We start from the raw sequence: 18,163 nt of genomic DNA, 5'->3' as shown, positions 1-18,163 counted from the left end.
CATCTGTGCAGAGAAATAAGAGTTAACCTTTTGGTTCCAGCAACCCTTCTTCTGAACTGTTCTGAGGAAGGGTCACTGGAACGGAAATGTTAACTTTGATTCCTATTTAATTTCTAGACATGCAAATAATTTTTAAACTGTCCTTAGGTTAAAAAAAGTTTCATTGTACTATTTGAAGGAGAGCAAAGGAAATTCTTCCTATTGTCCTGGTCAATTCTTATCCTTGAACCATCATTATTTAAACATTATTGGTGGGAGCTTGCTATGCAAAAACTGACTGGCATGGAATCCTTACAGCATAGGGGCAGGGCCACACTGACCCTTTGAATAGCATCCCACCCAATTACCCTATATTTCCCATAGCCAACCCACCTTTGGACTGTGGTAGGAAACCCACATAGAAACGGGGAAGAATGTGCAAACTCCACACAGCCAGTCACCTGAGGCTGGAATCGAACCCAGGCCCCTAGCACTCTGTCGCAGCAGTGCTAGCTACTGTGCCACCCTGTCCCACCTTGCATTGTTACATTTCAAAAGTACTTCATTGGCTGTGAAGGTCTCTGGGAAATCCGAGGTCCCTGAATGCAAATGCTCTGCTTAAAAGTTAAAGTCTTCCCAATACTCAAGAATCCACAGCCTTTCCATCGGGTGAACTCTCCTTTAGCTAAAGACAGAATGGTAAACAGGGCGAAAGAGTGAGCCCTTCATTCCTGATGAAGGGCTCCTGCCCAAAATGTCAATTTTCCTGCTACTCAGATGCTGCCTGACCTGCTGTGCTTTTCCAGCACCACTCTAATCTGGAATGGTAAACAACCTACTTTGCCAGTTCCGCTGAGTGAGGGAGAGTCGCCATTTTGTTGACTTGCTAAATTGCCACCGCGGTTGCCCACTGGTTGGAAATTCAACTCGATCTGAGTGACATCATGAGGATAGCAGAGCAACACTCTCCCACCAACAACTTTTCTGAGTAAAGCTGGCTGTGAATGTTTCTTATTTTTTTTCTGGCTTTGTTTAGATTGAATTGCTGGAAGAATTATAGAAAGTGCAATGAAGTTGTTTTATTGGTTAATAAAAGTTTAACCGGAGGGTTTGAACGTCTGCTTGGTCATGTTGATCTGAGCACTGTCGTTTCTACCTCAGAAGGGCGGAGGTTAAAATGAAAGTAAAGTAGTACTGTAGATCCTGGAGATTGGAATTAGAAACAGAAAATGCTGAAAATCCACAGTACACCTGTGAGCATCTGAGGAGACAGAAACAGAGTTAACGTTTTGAGTCTAATCTATTTCTGTTTAAATCCCATTATAGATCATAGAACACAGAACAGTATAGCACAATGCAGGCCCTTCAGGCCTCAATATTGTGCTGTCCTTTTACCCTACTCTATGATCAAACTAACCTACATACCCTTCATTTTACTATCATCCGTGTGCCTATCTAAGAGTCGCCTAAATGTCCTTAATACATCTGACTCTACTACCACCGCTGGCAGTGCATTCCATGCACCCACCACTCTCTCTGTGAAGATCTGACCTCTGACATCTCCCCTAAACCTTTCTCCAATCACCTTAAAATTATGCCCCCTTGTGATAGCCATTTCTGTCCTGGGAGAAAGTCTCTGACTATTCACTCTATTTATGCCCCTCATCGTCTTGTATACTTCTACCAAGTCACCTCTCACCCTTCTTCGCTCCAGTGAGAAATTATAGTTTTAGCTGACACTTCAGGCCAGCATTGTTCTAGCTGGAGTTTTGCATGATGGACCTTGGCCCTTTTTCTAGACTTCTCAAATTCAATTGATGAGGTTAGGACACCCTGTGGGTAATAGTAAAGGAACATAAGGTGTTTTATCTTGTTTTTCTGAAGCCCCATTCTCCAGTTCAATACACAATGCAGTCTTAAAAAAGATATCACTGATCTATCCCCTCGCCCTTACCTTCTTAATCTTCTCACCTCATCCCAGGCCACACAGTCCCTGCAGGTGTGTGCAGAAACTAACATTCCACACATCTTTCACATTCTAAAGTAGCTCTTTGTCATGCTAACCCACTGTGTAACCTGATGCGTTATATAACAACACTATTGCAGAAGAAATTAGTTAGTGCTATAGTTTACATTTTTACTTCAGCGAGTAAAACAAAGATTGATTGAGAGTGAAACAAGGGTTGGGGTGAAAGTACGCACGCATATCTAGATTGGGTTCTTTTCGTAGTTAGCAAATGTTTGCCAGCAATCATCATCCTATCTTATTCAGATTCCAGCTCACTCTCAAGCTAATTCAGACCTTGCATTTTTCAATCATCCTTCAATTTATCATCTCATCCAAAGGACAACACTATTCCAGGCAAGTGGGGAGTATTCCATCACACTCCTTCTTGTGCCTTGTAGATGGTGGACAGGCTTTGGGGAGTCAGGAGGTGAGTTACTCGCTATAGGATTCCTAGTCCATGACCTGCTCTTTTCACCATTGGAAGCATGTGGCTAGTTCAGTTTTGATTTTGGTCAATGATAAAACCCAGGATGTTGATAGTGGGGGATATAGTGATGGTAATGCCATTGAATATGAAAGAGTAGTGGTAAGATTGTGTTTTATTGGAGATAGTCATTGTCTGACATTTGTGCAGTGTGAGTGTTATTTACCACTTTTCAGCCCAAGCCAGGATATTGTCCGGGTCTTAATGCATTTGAACATGGACTGTTTCAGTATCTGTGGGGTCACAGTGGGGCTGACCACATTGTGCAATCATCAGCGAACATCTGCGCTTCAGTACCTACGTTGAAAGGACATCATTGATAAAGCAGCTGAAGATGGTTGAGTGAAAGACACTACCCTGAGGAAGTCCTTCAGAGCTCCCCTGGAATGAAGATAACTGACCTCGAAAGGCCACAACCATCTTCCTATGTGCCAGCAGAAAGTTTGACTTCTGATTCCCATTGTTTCCAGTTTTGATATCAAGGGTTGTCACTCTCACTCACCTCCGGAATTTAGCTCGTTTGCCCATATTTGAGCCAAGGCTGGAATGAGGTCTTAGAAGAGAAAGTGTTGAGATGAGATTTGAGAGCCAGGTTCAAAATCATGAGGGGTCCAGACTGAACATATAGGGGTAAACAGTACCCATCAAGGGACAATTTGGGAACTAAAGGATACTATTAAGTTGCTTAGGGAAAAAAAAACTAATGTTGTCATGAGAAAAAACATTTTTACACCGGTTATGAACTGGAATACACAACTTGATAGCATGACAGAGGCAGGTTCAATCCCAGCATTCAAAGGAGAATTGGCTAATTATCTGAAGAGGCTAAATTCGCAGGCCAATGGGAACGGATGGGTGGAGTGGGACTTGATAAGCTGCTTTTGCCAGCATGGATACAGTGAGCCAAGTGGTTCTGATTTGTAATCATTCTGTGGCTCTGTTTGGAGTATTGTCCTGGATTGTGTCCTTGAATGTTTGCTGTGAGGCTATCAATCTGCAATGTTCTGACACAGAGGGAAAACTGCTACTGACTGAGCTAAGGCTGTCATGAGCTAATGAGTTGATGTTATGAAAATCTCTTTATACACTTCAGGAAATCAGGTGGATATGATGTTGTAGGTAATTGAATAAGTAGGATCTATGACCGTATGTGAGATTTACTGCAAACCAAAGACCGGATGAACCAATTGACCTCCTTCTATGGCTAGCACAGGTACGATGGGCCGAAGAACATCGTTCTCATACTTAACACGTCTATGCTTCTAAATAGATCTTCCTCATCTAGGTTTTCTTAACTTTGTCAAAGTTGGCATGCAAGGGTGTCTCAGTTCCATTAAGCTCCAATCAGAATGCAAATCTCAAATTGGTTAAACACAGTGTTGTACAGGAAGCCACAGCCCTTATTTTCTGCTCTCATGCAGTTCCAACATGTTGTATTGATCAACAATTTTTGATCAACAAGAGGGACTTTTAGCCATGGCTCTGCCCAGGGTCTCAGTGGTTGATCATTGAGTGGGATGTGAGGTAGGTGAAGTTCCAACCTCTGTTAGGTGAAATCTTGATGTTCAGTCAGGTTCTTCCAATAGAGCTTGTCTGGGATCAACTTGCCTGAACGCAACATATTGGTAAGTCATGTCTCCTTTCTTAAGTAATGAGTGGGTTACCAATCCATCTGTAACATTCCTGAGCTTTCAATGAAGACTCAGCGCCCCATCAATGACAGGCTAACCAGCTCACTTCAAATAGACAGACAACTAGTTAAGCACATCAGTATCCCAATACCCAAGGGTATTAACCGACTCACATTGATCTGATCTTAAGCCGTTCTGTTCAATGCTTAACTCCCCATAGCTTGTACTGATTACATGGAGATGAAGTTGCTTTGTTTGTACATTGATATTGTGCCTGCACTTTGATCCAGTGATGTCAGGTCAATGTGTGCACCTTTAACATGTCAGCTGATACTGCGCAAGGAATCCTATTGAACTCTGAACTGAAGGCTATTCCTCATCCAGCAGAGGTAGTTACCACCAGACCTATCCCCGCCCAATCCCAATTCCAACTGCAAAAACCTGTCCAAATCCTCTGCTTATTTCTCTTCAAGGCACCGACTGTTACTTTGGCACAACCTGACAGTCTCACTCAACAAGCCTCCTCTTCAAGTCTAGCACAAAGACACTCAAGAAATTGGAAGAACAGAAACTGTTCCAAAATGGTAGTATCTCATACCCAAAATATATCGGTTAGTGCCCTGTGTGGAACCTTAGGGGCGGTAGAGTGGCTCAGGAGTTAGCACTGCTGCCTCACAGCACCAGGATCCCAGGTTCAATTCCAGCCTCAGGCGACTGTCTGTGTAGAGTTTGCACATTCTCCCCGTGTCTGTGCGGGTTTCCTCCAGGTGCTCCGGTTTCCTCCCAAAGATGTGCAGGTCAGGTGAATTGGCCATGCTAAATTGCCCATAGTGTTAGGTGCATTAGTCAAAGGGAAATAGGTCTGAGTGGGTTGCTCTTCAGAGGGTCGGTGTGGACTGGTTGGGCCGAAGGGCCTGTTTCCACACTGTAGGGAATCTCATCTAATCCATGTGTGCTGGTAAAGGGATTAGGGCTGCCTGAAGGTGTGTTTGTTTATTTTTTCTGAAAGACGATAATTTCTTTCCAGTGCTTTTGTCGAGGGCAATGTTGGAGGAAGAATCTTTGATGACTCCACAGACAGCTACGAAGCAAACCTGTGACAAGTAGACACAAGACGTTCCTATAATCTCATTGCAGCTGCCACTGTTGATTTTTCATACCTTCAGGATAACTGACCTGGCTCCATGGAACCTTTGTGAATTTGACATCCCCAGGAGACATCTTTATTCAATCTTTGACTGCACTTATGGCTGTCAATAATCCAAACTGAAGTGTAGTCAACAGGAACAGCAACACATCTGACCCTAGGCCCTTTCTGACAGGGATTACCCAGCCCTGGTCAGCAGGCTCCCTTTTTCTCCTTTTGATTTTATTTCTGTCTTCTTCCCTTTCCTCGTTCACTGGTCACTCTGTGCCCCTCTGATCGGACACTCTCTCTAGTGTTTTCACTCAGGCATTTTCTAGCAGGTGGATCACTGGGCAGGAGTGTAAAGCCGAGGTCTTTGGAGCCTAATTTCAGAGATTTAAGAGTGAGATGATGGGTAGAACCTTCTATAGGAGAGTAATACATTTTAAAAGGGTTACTCCCAATTTCAAAACAAATAAATTAAGACTCTTGATAAATGCTTTACTCGGTTAAGTATAATAATGCTGTATATGAATTGCAAAGAAAATATTTAATATTAAATTCCTCTATTGCCTTACCCTTTCTTATCTCTTATATCCTTTCCCAGCACTAAATTGCCTTCCAAAACCTACCAGCTCCCCCGCTAATCTAACCTCAAACTCTTTTACACCTACTCAAACCACACCTTTGTTCTGAAGAAGGGTCACTGGACCTGAAATGTTAACTTTGTTTCCTTTCCACAGATGCTGAAAGACCTGTAAAGTCCGAGGGAATGTTGATGAACAAAGAGACCGTGGGGTGCAGGTTCATAGTTCCTCGAAAGTGGAATTGTAGGTAGATAGGAGAGTGAAGAAGGCACTTGCTTTGCTTTCTTTTATTGGTCAGAGTATTGAGTACAGGAGTCAGGAGGTCATGTTGCGGCTGTACAGGACATTGGTTAGGCCACTATTGGAATATTGTGTGCAATTCTGATCTCCTTCGTATCAGAAAGATGTTGTGAAACTTGAAAGGTTTCAGAAAAGATTTACAAGGATGTTGCCAGTTTTGGAGGATCTGAGCTACAGGGAGAGGATGAACAGGCTGGGGCTGTTTTCCCTGGAGCATCGGAGGCTGAGGGGTGACCTTATAGAGGTTTACAAAATTATGAGGGGCATGGATAGGATAAATAGGCAAAGTCCTTTCCCTGAGGTGGGGGACTCCAGAACTAGAGGGCATAGGTTTAGGGTGAGAGGGGAAAGATATAAAAGAGACCTAAGGGGCAACCTTTTCACACAGAGGATGGTGTGTGTTTGGAATGAGCTGCCCGAGGAAGTGGTGGAGACTCGTACGATTGCAACATTTAAAAGGCATTTGGATGGGTATATGAATAGGAAGGGTTTAGAGGGATATGGGCCGGGTGCTGGCAGGTGGGACTAGATTGGTTTGGGATATCTGGTTAGCATGGACGGGTTGGACCGAAGGGTCTGTTTCCATGCTGTACAGCTCTATGAATCTATGACTCTATGACCTGCTGTGTTTTTCCAATCATTTTTGTTTTCATTTCTCATCCCCTTCACCTCCCCAATGGTGTGTGTACTATCTGCCACTGGATCCCATTCTCCTGCAAACTCTTTTCCTTCCTTGCCTCCCTTGTGAGGATCATGCAGGGTGTTTGATCAGAATTCCATCCACAACCTTAAATATTCTGTCCCTCCACCATTGCCACAGAGCTGCAGCAGTATGTAACATCTACAAGAGGCACTGCAGCAATTCCTGAAGCTCCTCTGACAACACCTTCCAAATCTATGACCTCTGCCATGTAGAAGGACAAGGACAGTAGATGCATGAGAGCATCACCACCTTCAACTTTTCTCCCAAGTGCTACGTCATGCTGAGTTGAAACTATATCACCGTTCCTCCACTGTTGCTCTGTTAACATTCTGGAAATCCCTTCCTAACAGCTCTGGGAATGTTCCTACACTGCACGGATGACCATGGTTCAAGAAGGCAGCTCACCTCTGCCTACTCAAAGGTAGCCATGATGTGGAGGTGCCGGGGTTGGACTGAGGTGGACAAGGTCAGAAGTCACACAACATCAGGATGTAGTCCAACAGGTTTATTTGAAATCACAAGCTTTGGGAGCACTGCATCTTTGTCCGGTTACAAAGGAGCAACGCTCCAAAAGCTTGTAATTTCAAATATACCTGTTGGACTACACCCTAGTGTTGTGTGACTTCTGACTTTGAGAGTAATTAGGGATGGGCAACAAATGTTGGCCTTACCAGTGATGCCTATATCTTGTGAACTAATTGATTGAAGGGTTTATCTTGTTGGTTGTGGGACCTTTACATTGCTGCTGTGTAGCCTTACATTTCACCTTCATTCAGAGTGTCCCTGGCCAGTGAGAGATCCTTCCTACCCATCCAGGAGACTAAATGGAGGATGAAAAGGAAGCTGAGTCCAAAACTGATGAAGCCTCAGATATGGCACCTCAGTCAGGTGAGCTTTCCTTGATGCTTTGCTTAATTCTTGCAAATACCTCACGGCAGAAGAATGTTTCAGCTAGTTCGGCTTCTCAACAATTCTCGGACGGCTGACTCATTCTGGCAATTGTCAACATCTGTTGAAGGCCCCAAAGCCAGCAACCTCAAGGACCAATGTCTTTGTACAGAAGCTGTTAATTAGTCCAGTTTCCAGGATTTGTTGACACCTTGTTAAAGACAAAGAATAATTTTTGTAGACTCATTTTATTGGTTACTGGATGTTGTATATATGTGTTGGGAAGCTGCTGGCACAGTGTGTTGAAATACTTAAGACACATTTACTCACTCACAATATAGTTCTGATTTAATCAGAGCACAAAGTAGGCTGAGAAAGTCTCTCTCATGTCAGGAACATGTGGGTCTGCACACTGTATGTTTCTTCTTCTACTCATTTGTAAAAATGTCTCCTCCCTTTTCTTCACGATGACCTGTTTTAGTGAAGCTGGCATGTTCCCACTGGAGTTGTTACCAGTGGTTCACTTGGTCACACACTCAGTGTCAGAAGGCTGGAGGTTCAATTCTCATTCTGTAAGACTAGGAAGGATTTGGAGGGGTATGGGCTGGGTGCTGGCCGGTGGGACTAGATTGGGTTGGGATATCTGGTCAGCATGGACGGGTTGGACTGAAGGGTCTGTTTCCATGCTGTATATCTCTATGATAACTGTAAAATCTAGACTGATACACCCAGTGCAGCACTTGGGGAGGTTTCCAAAGGTTTGAAAGAGATGGAAAAGTTCCCAAGGTATTGTTTTGGAAAGAAGAAGGGTGTGTGTTATGATCGGGTCAATATTCATCCCTTAACCACCACAACCAAAAAGATGGTCTGATCATTGTTTTGGGAGGTTGCTGTGTGTAAATTTCCTACGTTTTTGTCATGGGATATAGGCAAGACTGCCCAAGACCAACATTTGTTGACTCTGCTGAGGCATAGCAAGTCACCCGATTATACATACAATCAGAGCTACAAGGGATGGGCAACAATTACTCCCCAGATAGCATTTGCTTGTGTGATAATAACAAATTAGATTGAACTGATTGTGGCTCTTCTCTTTGGAAAAAGACAAGAATTAGAAGAGACCAGACAGTGTTTTGAAACTGTAAATAGGTTGGATGTGGTTGATACATAGAGAATGTTTTCATTGCAAGGGAATATAATTCCAAAAATAGAGCAGTAAATACTAATAAATCTACTGGTGAAATAAGGAGAAACCTCTTTACTCAGTATAGTTGGAAGGTAGAATTTGTTGTCATAAGAATTGTTTGATTGATTGATCACTGTCACATATATTGAGATACAGTGAGAAGTGTTGCTTTGTCTGCTATACAGATGGATCGTACCATACAAAGTGGATCAGGGTAGCAGAACAGAGTGCAGAATCCAGTGTTACTGCCGCAGAGAAGGTGCAGAGAGATCAGAATTAGTATTTGAGAGGTCCATTTAAAAGTCTGTTAACAGTGGGGAAGAAGCTGCTCTTGAAGCTGTTCGTATGTATATTCAAACTTTTATATCTTCTCCCCTCAGACGATGGTGGAGGAGAGCATAACCGGGGTGAGAGGGGTCTTTGATCATATTGGCTGCTTTCTTGAGGCAGCTAGAAATATAGCTGGTGTTACTGGGTGGGAGGCTGGTTTGCATACTGGACTGGGCTGTGTTCATGACTCTTTGTAGTTTCTTGTGATCTTGGGCAGAGCAGTTGCCAAATCACACTGTAATGCAACCAAATAGGATACTTTCTATGATGCATCTATAAAAATTGGTAAGAGCCATTGTGGACAAGCTGAATTACCTAAGCCTCCTGAGGAAGTAGAGACATTGTTGTGCTCTCTTGACCATCACACCAACATGGGGAGATAAGGACTGATTGTTGGTAATCATCATGCCCTGGAACTTGACGGGTCTGGACCATCTCTGCCTCAGTATCGTTGATACAGACAGGGGTGTGCCCTCCACCCAGTTTCCCGAAGTCAATGACTAGCTCCTTTGTTTTACTGATGTTGATGGAGAGATTGTTGTTTTTACACCATGCTGCTAGGCACTCAGTCTGTTCCCTGTATTCTGTCTTGTCATTGTTTGTGATCCGACCTACAACAGTGGTGTCTTCAGCAAACCTGTTAGTGGAGTAGTGAAGGAATTTGGCCACAGAGCCGTGAGTGTATAAGGAGTACAGTAAGGGCTGAGTATGCAGCCATATGGGGAACTGGTGTTGAGGATTATGGTGGAGATGGGGTTGTCGCCTATTCTTACTGATTGTGGTCTATAGGCCGAGGATCCAATTACAGAGCGTGGAGCTGAGAGCTAGGTCTCGGAGTTTAGAGATGAGTTTATATGGAATCATGGTGTTGAAGGAGGTCAATAAGCAGGAGCCTGACATAAGTAGCCTTATTATCTAGATTTTCCAGGGATGGGTGTAGGGCCAGGGAGACGGTGTCTGCTGTGGACCTGTTGCACTAGTAGATGAATTACAAAGGATCAAGGCAACTGATAGGCTGGAGTTGATGGGAGCCATGACTAACCTCTTGAAGCACTTCATAATTATGGAAGTCAGAGCAAGTGGACACGAATCATTGAGGCTTTACAATACATGTTGCTTGAGAAATCATTAAAGCAAACACTTTCAAAGTAACACTAGGCAAGCTTGTGGAGAGAACCGAGAATGGAAAGGTACGTTAAAGATTGAGACGAGGCAGAAGAAATGGGAGGAGACTGGTGCGGGATATAAGAAACATCACAGATTGTTTGGGATGAGTGGCCTGATTCTGTGCTTTGTTTTCTATGTAACTCTAAGTAACAGTGAATTTTCTGACGTGGGGAGTTGCAACCTGGGGAATCGTGTGAACGAGGTTTGGAAACCAGTCTGCCTGGCTTCCCTCCCCAGACCCGGTGACCAGGCAGCTGCTGGCTCCATTTCCCCCCATGCAGCTGTTCCGAATTTATTGCGCACGCCTCGTGTAGCTCCCTTCAGAGACAGCTGCAAATCTAACTCGGCCGCTCCAACTCAAATCCTCCAGCCAGCAATCCATTTACTGTTTTACTGTACTGCCCATTTCTTAACGTAGCCATTTCAGCTCTCCCATCACCTGAGATCATTCACTGGCCTATATCAGAGCCTAACTTGGCATTGCCTCAATTTTAAAATGCTTATTCTTTAAAAGCACCTCATGGCCTAGTCCCTCTGTGAACGGGACATAGTGCGAGATATAAACAAGCAGCACAATGTTCATGTTTAGGCAGGACAATCAAAGTGAGAAGATGGAATTTGAGTCATAAACAGATCTATCATGACCTTATTGGATAGTAGAGCAGGCTCCAGGGGCTGAATGGACTACTTCTACTCCTAGTTCATATGTTTGTACTGCACAATTTTACAGCATGTGGAAGGCAATAATTGGAATGTGGAGCCAAATAACGAAGGTGGAGAGTTTCAACATAGAGGCAACACCATGTGGGCACAGTGTCATCATTCACCCCCACATATATCTCCTACCTCTGGACTCCCTGAAGTCTGTCCACCATCGACAAGGCACAAGTCAGGACTGTGACAGAATACTCCCCAATTGCATGGACACTGGCTGCTCCAATAACATTCAAGAAGTCCAACACCATCCAGGATGAAGAAGCCCGCTTGATTGGTACCCCATCCACAAGCTAGATTAGAGTGGTGCTGGAAAAGCACAGCAGGTCAAGCAGCAGATACATAGGAAACACCACTGTCTGCAAGTTCTCTTCCTTGCCATCCCGACTTGGAGATGAATTGCTGTTCCTTGACTGTTGCTAGGACAAAATCCTGGAACTCCTTCCCAGTGGCATTGTGAGTCTACCTGTAGCAGTTTGAGATGGATGGTTTGCAATGCAGAGTGATGCCAAGAGCATGGGTTCAATTCCTGCTCCGGCTGAGGTTATCATGAAGGACTCTCCTTCTCAACCTGTCCCATTGCCTGAGGTGTGCAGACCCTCAGGTTAAACCACGAGCAGGTCATCACTCTCTCATGAGAGAGGAGCCCTATACTCAAAAATAAAGGATAAGCATTAAATGCTGCCTCAGCTATTGATGCCGACATCGCATGAGTGAGTAAACAATTAGACTCTGTGCATATTTTAGATTTAAAAATCACACAACACCAGGTTATAGGCCAACAGGTTTATTTGTATGTACTAGCTTTTGGAGCGCTTCTCCTTCATCGGGTAGCTGTGGAGCAGGATCATAAGATACAGAATTTTTAGCAAAATGTTACAATGTCATGCAACTGAAATGATACATTGAACACACCTAGATCACTGTTAAGTCCTTTATCTTTTAGAAGGTTCATTTGATAAAACTTTGTTATCTTGAGGATGTGATGTGAAAGACATTCTGGGATTTACATATTAATGATCCGAACCCTGCAACCCATTCTAAAAGATGAAAGTCTTAACAGCAATCTAGGTTTGTTCAATACGTCGCATCAGTTGCATGACACTGTGATCTTTTGCTGTAAATTTTGTGTCTTATGCTCCTGTTCCACAGTTACCTGATGAAGGACTGCTGCTAGTGCTTCCAAATAAACCTATTGGACCATAACCTGGTGTTGCATCATTTCTAACTTTGTCCACCCCAGTCCAATACCGGCTCCTCAACATAATATTTCAGATGTCCTAATGTCACCGATCAAGCAACATCATGACGCTGTTGTAGTAGAGTGGCCATTCTATGCCACAGCAACTGAGGCTCAGGCTGCAACTGGTCTTTAGGATCTATGACCCAACAAAATCGATTGATTTTAGCTTCAGGTGACAGCCCAGCAGCAGAACATCAGGACAGGGGCAATTGCCAAAGGTCAGTGTGGAAGTGACTAATAGTATTCTGCAAATTACAGCCTGCTGCATTAATATAATACTTTTAAGGTAGGAACATCCACAGGAAACATGACAGAAGCAATATCAGACAAAACAAAGGTGCAGAAACACAGAAGTAAATGATAGGACAGATTAGTGAAGGAAGAAGGTTTTAGGCTATGTCATGTAAATAGCTATAGCCCACAAGGGGTCACAGACCTTACAGAGTGAGCGTTAATTGTAGTGGGGCCCTCGATCTCAAACCTGACGCATAGCAATGGGCTCTATATAAGGTACTACAATCAGCGCAACGACTGAACCCACATCTTGCTGTAATCCTTCATTGCACTCTAATGTACTGAGCCAAATGGAGCCCCCCCCCACTCATCTCAGCCACTACTGCCCCCCACCCACCCGCCCCCTTTCCAGCCCAAAGCCACCAGTGGATTTTTAAAGATTTCACAGCAGAGTAGGTGTGAGGTTTTGGAAGGGATGTCCTGGTCTATTAGGATCTCAATGATTGAAGGTGGGCCCACTAATATTGGAAGGAAGGAAGTGATGGGATTTAAAAAGAAATGGTTCAAATGATTTATATCTACCTTATAAATAGTGGTACAGTTTTTCATGAATGGACTCACGCCTTATATTGCACAACATTTCAGAAACACTTTATAACCTTTGAGGACTAATAACCTCTCAGGAATACCCGTTCCTGGTCTCTTCATATGGATCCTCTTTCTGTGAAGTGCCTCAAAATACTTTTACAATTTTGAAGGTGCTATTCAAATGCAGTTGTCTTCTAACCTAGCGCTGTCATGTTGAGCTGATGATAGAGAGAGTGAACACTTAAGGGGAGTACGTGAAGCAGGTCCCTTTGTCCTGGCAATTGGCTTCTTGAATGTCGCTTTATTTGCATTCACCCGGCAACACATTCTCCCTGTGTCTGCGTGGGTTTCCTCCGGGTGCTCCAGTTTCCTCCCACACTCCAAAAATGTGCAGGTCAGGTGAATTGGCCATGCTAAATTACCCATAGTCTTAGGTGCATTAGTCAGAGGGAGATGGGTCTGGGTGGTTTACTCTTTGGAGGGTCAGTGTGGACGTGTTGGGCCGAAGGGCCTGTTTCCACAATGTAGGGAATCTAATCTAATCTAATGTAAAATGGACAGTATTCCATCACATTCCTGATGTACACATTATAGATGGTGGATAAGTCCCTGGGGTAGTGAGAGTTGAGTTAGTCATTGTAGAGTTCCCAGCACCTGAACTGGCCTCGTAATTATAGTACAAAAACCGAAAGAACTGTTGATGCTGCAAATCAAAAACAAAAAGAGAAATTGCTGGAAAAACTCAGCAGGTCTGGCAGTTAATATTTTGGGTCCAGTGACCCTTCCTCAGAACTCTGATTTCTCTCCACAGATGCTGCAAGACCTGCTGAACTCTTCCAGCAATGTCTGTTTTTATTGCTTGTGATTACAGTGATTGGTCCAGTCAATTTCCAGTTAACCCCGACTCCCCAAGATGATGGGGGAAACAAAGCTGAAAGCTGGCTAACAATCCAGAATTGGAACAATAGCTTGCAGTGGAAGGTTTGAGGACTCTAAGGAGTTAAGGTAGCTAAAAGTAGCTCAAAGGAAAGGCATCATGCGATAAATACTGAATCACCATTTTGGCTGCGTGCAAAGGATTAGACAGTAAATTTGAGATCAGTTCAGATTAGATCTTGATTAAATGCAGAAAATAAGTAGGGATGGTCACGGAATTTCATTGTCAACAAGAACAACAGTAAATGTATTGTTTGATGCATTGTACATGTATTAAGTAAGACATTCCATGAGTGCAGTGTTATCTTGGGTACAGTATACCTGCTTATCTATATTACAGAGATAACATGGTCTCTTTCCCTTGAAGATTGTTCAGCTATACAATAAAATGGATTGATCTCCCCGATTACAGCCCAGATGAGTGAGAAATGTCACAAGCTAATGAGACAGAGGGGGAGTTTATGGCAAGATAACACTTTCTTTTTATAAACTGTTTACTTGTTGTTATCTGTCATTAAGGTAGGTGCAGGAGTGGATTACATCATTACCAGATAAGCCGATGACTTTACCTTTCTGTATTAGTGCTTGGAAATAAAACAAAATGCTGAAAGTGTTCAAATAAAGAGCATGCTAATGGGAAATGACCCTTAGCTAAGCACCTTTTTTCCTCTTTTATTATTTATTCGCTCCCTCCATCCAATTGCATGTCTTGCCTTTTATTCTTGTGCTTCATTGTTCCCCAATCATCCTCTCACCTCTCCACTTGATGTGGCAGGGAACAGCGAAGGTGTCATGTACGTTGTATCAGCAACCAGGAATGTAGGACCCCTTCATTTCCCACTTTGGCTGAGAGACAGCTGAGGAAGGATTTTCAATATGATTCAGTCTGTTGTCCCAGCTCACCAGTCAAAATTAGCATCAGACTCTGCTGCCTTTATACATTTTTCAATAGGTATTAATCATCTGAAAGCCGAGTGAGGAGTGGGTGCCAGGGAAAGAGGAGTGATACATCATGGGCACAGCCTTACGCTGTTAGGGTTAAATGATTGTATTGAAGGGCCAAATGGCCTACATGTACTCCGAGTGATGGGGTGGGGAGATTAACTTGCTGGCCTGGATTAACACTCCCTCCACCACCTCCCCCCCATGCTTCCTGGGTCTTAAGACATTCTTTCCAACCTGTCATCCCTGGTTATCTCTTTAATCGGACAGCATGCAGCTCAAAGTAGACTATTGAGTTAGAACTGAGATTGTGGTAACATTCTGGGGAATTCGTGCTGCGTTTCTTCCAAAGTGAATATATCCTTTTTCTAAAAAATGGCAAAAAACTGCACAAAGTACTCCCAGGTGTGGTCTACCCAGGGCTTCGTCATTCTGTAGCAAAGCTCCATTTCCTTTCTCTGCCGAAAGCGAACATTCGCTTAGACTTTCTGGTTATTATTCAGACCCGCCTACCTGTCCAGTTTCCAGAATCTGGTACCCTGGGGACTGACAACATACTGGATTTCAGATCTTCCTGGATTTTGGATTGCCCGCGGATCAGATAAGAGCACACAGACGATGATGATAAGCTTTTCACTTTCAAGTTTCTGAAGTGGCCTGAGGTTGTTCTATCTTTTGTTTCTTGGGTCCGCAATCCCCTCCAGCCACCTGCCCTAACCTATCAGATACTCTCGGAAAGGTCAGTTCCTTGTATTTGATCCTGCGATCCAGGCTTTAGAGTGAGATGGCCACAAAGATCAGTGGTCACAATTATTCCAAGCTTCCTACAAACTGGCATATAATCATACGTTGTTTTTCAAAAGAGTTTGCAACTGTTCATTTCTTTTTCCATTCATCATGTTCTGTGGGTAGTTGGAATCGGGATACTTTTAAAAAAATTCATTTACAGGATGTGGCCATCACTGTTTAGGCCCATATTTATTGCCTATCCCAAAATGCCTTGAGGGCAGTTAAGTGCCAATCACATTGTTCTGGCCCAGTGGGCTGGACCAGGTAAGGACAACATTTCCTTCCTTAAAGGACATTAGTGAACCAGATGGGTTTTTTTCTAACCAGCAACAATTGCTTCATGGTCATTATTAAACTCTTAATTCCAGATCTTAATTGAACTCAAATTCCACCATCTGCCATGGCAGAGTTTGAACCTAGGTCTCTCAAACATTAGCTCAGTCTCTGGATTAACAGTCTGTGATAATGTCACTAGGCTACCACTTTTCCTTACTGTAACTGTGATACATTTCAGTGATACATGTGCGTGTGAATGACCTTCATCATCTCAAGAGTTTTTAGCAGATGCGGACATTGCTGGCTGGGCTAGCATTTATTGCCTCTCCCGAATTACCTCTTGTCCTGAATGGCTTGCTAAGACCATTTCAGAAGGCGGTGAAGAGTAACCATAGACACACGTAGGCTGGAGCAGGTAAGGATGCTCGCATCCCTCCGCTAAAAGGACATTAACGAAACAAATGGGTTTTTCTTAAAATGACAGTTGACAATGGTTACTTGGTCTTCATTAGGCAGTTTTTAATTCCAGATTTTTAAAGAATGTTGAAATCAAATTTTGTCATCTGTTGTGTTGGGATTCAAAGCAGTGTCATAGAAACATAGAAGGTAGGAGCGGGAGTAGGCCATTCAGCCCTTCCAGTCTGCTCCACCATTCAATATGATCATGGCTGATCATCCTACTCAGTACCCTGTTCCTGCTTCCTCCCCATTACCTTCAATCCCTTTAACCCTAATAACTAACTCCCTCTTAAAAGAATTCAATGTTCTGACCTCAGCCACTTTCTGTGGCAGAGAATTCCACAGGCTCACCACTCTCTGGATGGAGAAATTTCTCTCCATCTCAACCCTAAATGGCCTACTCCATATCCTTACAGTGGGACCCCTGGATTCTGGAACACTCTCCCTGATCATCCTTCCTGTATTTATCCTGTTGAGACCTGTTAGAATCTTAGAGATTTCAATGAGATCCCCCTCATGCTTCTAAACTCCAGTGAATATAGTCCTGGCTGACCCAGTCTGTCATCAAAAATCAGTCTTGCCATGGAGAAAGTGAGGACTGCTGGAGATCAGCGTCAAGAGTGTGGTGCTGGAAAAGCACAGCCGGTCAGGCAGCATCCGAGGAGCAGGAGCATCGACATTTCGGGCATAGCTCTTCATCAGGAATGAGAAACGTCGATGCTCCTGCTCCTCAGATGCTGCCTGACCAGCTGTGCTTTTCCAGCACCAAGCTCTCGATCCAGTCCTGCCGTTCCAGGAATCAGTCTGGGAAACCTACGTTTCACCATTCCACTGCCCACTAAATGCATCCTGTCCCTTTGATTTCACTCCCACTTCACAGTATCGCTCGGTTGCAAATCTTTAGATATTTCTACAGTCTAACACACACTTCTCTTTTCTCCATCCAAGGACAAACCAGCATGTGAATGTTTATGGAACTTCATTTACTGTCAGTTGTTTAACTGTTCATCCCCATTGGATGTGGCAGGACTGTAGAACTTTGATCTCACTCATCAGTTGTGGGAATACTTAGTTCTGACTGTAACTGCACAAGAATGCACAGACTACACAGACATCGAGGGTGTGCAGAATACATAATTAGAGTGTAGAGAATACATTTTGAGAGGCCAATGTTCATAAACCATCTGCTGGCACGTTGTTATGTAGGTATGTGAGTCTGCAGATGAAATCTGAGAACTGAATTTCTGTGGATATGCTCTGGGATTACAAGGGCTGGTCTTTCAGTGTCCTAGCTGTAAGAAAGTGTAGAGTCCAGCAAATGGAATTGTACTTTTGCTGTGGTTAGAGATTCTGATCAAGTACGCAAAACTGCATTTAACAAACATCCCACCCACCCCATCCCTAGCACCAGGTATGTTTGAGGGGGCTTGCAATATAGTGGCCAGCCCACTAATTCCCCATCCGTGCCTAAATTCTCCCCCACATATTGCAAAAGACGAATTCTAAAATGGGTAGCTCACTGCATTTTTAAATCAGTATCTCAGGATCCATTGGTCTTGTCAGAAGCTCACGATATTCCCATAAAGTGATTGC

At 43.6% G+C, this 18,163-nt stretch overlaps 1 protein-coding gene across 3 annotated transcripts in view; it reads right to left on the bottom strand.

Moving 5' to 3' along the window:
• The window catches only part of rgmd (RGM domain family, member D), a 119,765-nt gene that overhangs the window by 42,730 nt on the left and 58,872 nt on the right, over window positions 1-18,163 (bottom strand). The gene's annotated exons all lie outside the window — the stretch shown is intronic.

Source organism: Chiloscyllium punctatum, chromosome 24, assembly GCF_047496795.1.
Source record: "Chiloscyllium punctatum isolate Juve2018m chromosome 24, sChiPun1.3, whole genome shotgun sequence".
In the NCBI taxonomy this organism is placed as follows: Eukaryota; Metazoa; Chordata; class Chondrichthyes; order Orectolobiformes; family Hemiscylliidae; genus Chiloscyllium; species Chiloscyllium punctatum.
The sequence above is the reverse complement of the archived record's forward strand: the minus strand, read 5'-3'. Positions and strand labels throughout refer to the sequence as shown.